Below are 2,358 nucleotides of genomic sequence, written 5' to 3'. Positions count from 1 at the left end.
CTTCATGTCTGAAAGGACTCATTAGCAGAATGATGTTTCAAAATACAGTCACTACATCTGATAAAAATAATAACCAAAATAATATAATGAAACAACAATCACTAAAACTACAGTCTCCAAATGGCTGATCTAAGACCAGAAAATAAAAAATAAAAAGTTTCTTAAAATCAGTTATAAGAAAATCATTGGGGCCAAGGTGAACCACAGCAGCACATGAAGGGCAAAAAAAAAAATCAGATAAGATTGGACAAACATGTCTAATCAGAACAAGATGTTCTCCTACTGTGAATAGTTTATCCCAAATATATGAAAAATAAAAATCATAAGGATTGGAACAGTTGAAAGAAAAAAATGCTAAAGTTTTAGGCGAGAATAAAAATAATGAAAACCTGTACATACAACCAACAAGACCCACTCAGCTGATAAGATATCCCAGCTTTAACTGAGTCACAGAATACAAAAAAACACGTTTAACAGAAACTCAACTCTCAACTAAAACACAGTCAACTGTCCATGTAAATGTAGACCCAAAATAATGACAAAAAATAAAAACAGGCTTAAAGTCGAAGTCAGTCAGAGAAGTCAGTGTCCTTGTTAAAATTCTCATATTATCAATTACACACACCTTGTAAAATTCAGTGTCATGACACACTCCATGATATGAACAGGACAAAAACAAACAAACAAACAAACAGTACTGTGGGCACACACACACGCCCCAATATTTTCAACACACACATTGTACAGGACAACTTAACAAAAATGTATATGAAGAATGAACTGTTAGTTATCAGTATTGCTCATTTCTGATAAGACTCTTGTTAATGTGTTCTATTTCCACTAAAACGATCATTTTAAAAGTTTATAAAGCACAATTTAGATCACTTTAAAACAGTTGCTGAACTTTCCTGCTAGGTGAGAACACACACACACACACACACAAACTTGTCAGATACGTCATACAATCAGCTCCACACACACACATGCACAGTTAGTTTCAGCTACTCAGCACAAAAGCAAACAACAGTGGATCAACATTTACCTGAATTTGTTAGATTTGATTAAGACAATTACCCCAGGGGAGACAAAAGATAGACCACTCACGGAGGCCAAGATTAGGCTTCAGGCCCATATTGTTTAACACATCGTCTCTATGCACACACTTTCTGTGGCTTATTAACCCTTTCAGTCTGCCCCGTATTTCCCTGACGTGTCTAACAATGGAAATAAACAACTTTCACAAAGTTGCCGGACGGCCGTCCTCTCAATACTCTGGACAGAACTAACACAAAGCTCTCGCCCTTTGAGCCAGGCGATCCCAGAGACTCAGTGGGTTAGGCCAAAGTCCCCGAAAAAATAAACCCCTTTCGTGAGTTTAATTTATCCCAGACCGTCGCACAGTCCTCGTGTACGGGCCTACCGTGACCTGAAACCCAAGCCACTAGAGGCAGAAGGCATGGAAATAAAAATTTGAATTTCTAATGCAGTGTGCCAAATTAATTTTGGTATTAATACAATAAAGTTTAGCTCACCGTGTTGCTGCTCAGCAAAAAGGTTATTTTTTCCAGCGTGGAGCCACAGTCCGAGTCCAGACCATCAGCTCCTYATTCACTCACTTATCAGAGGGAGATCCTCTGGTCTCGGCCCGTGGTGCTCCAGCATGGAAAATGTTCGTGACGCCGATTGTCGTGGAAATCTTTATTTTACCTAGACAGAAAAAAAGATCCAAGAATAAAAAGTACTCCGTGAATGGTCAACAGCACTCTAAAAATGAAATGTTGGATTTACTTAACCATGTTATGTGACCTGGTTCCACTTAACTGAGTTGAGTAAATTCAAAGCAACATACTCATGTTCTTTGGTTAAAAAACTGGTATATTGCTTTGAATTTACTCAACTCAGTTAAGTGGAACCAGGTCACATAACATGGTTGAGTAAATCCAACATTTCATTTTTTACAGTGAGGGTTTATTGCATTTGCAAGACACACATCATGTCACACAGGCAGTGGTACAAAATGTGTGCACTGAGGCAGTTTCAAATACACTCATTTATACAGCATGTTATCCAAACAGACAAAACTGGGCCGAAGAGAGAATGATGTTTGATAAACAGCAACAAGAATGATTACTTCTAACAGATATTGTCCTGATCTTAAAACATTTTGTCCCAGAGAAAACAGAAGATAAAGAGTAAAATCATAAAATATGATGACATTTTAAGGTAAGCAAAAGAGGTCACTGACTCTTGGCCTGAGAAGAAATGTAGGACTTGAAAGGATAATTAATTTTTCCAAGACATGTTGTAAAGTGAGTTGAAAGTTTTTTTTAACTTGATTTTGAATGAATATGGTCCAAC

The sequence above is a fragment of the Austrofundulus limnaeus genome, unplaced genomic scaffold, assembly GCF_001266775.1.
Source record: "Austrofundulus limnaeus strain Quisiro unplaced genomic scaffold, Austrofundulus_limnaeus-1.0 Scaffold29, whole genome shotgun sequence".
Taxonomy (NCBI): domain Eukaryota; kingdom Metazoa; phylum Chordata; class Actinopteri; order Cyprinodontiformes; family Rivulidae; genus Austrofundulus; species Austrofundulus limnaeus.
This window is presented reverse-complemented; position numbering follows the sequence as displayed.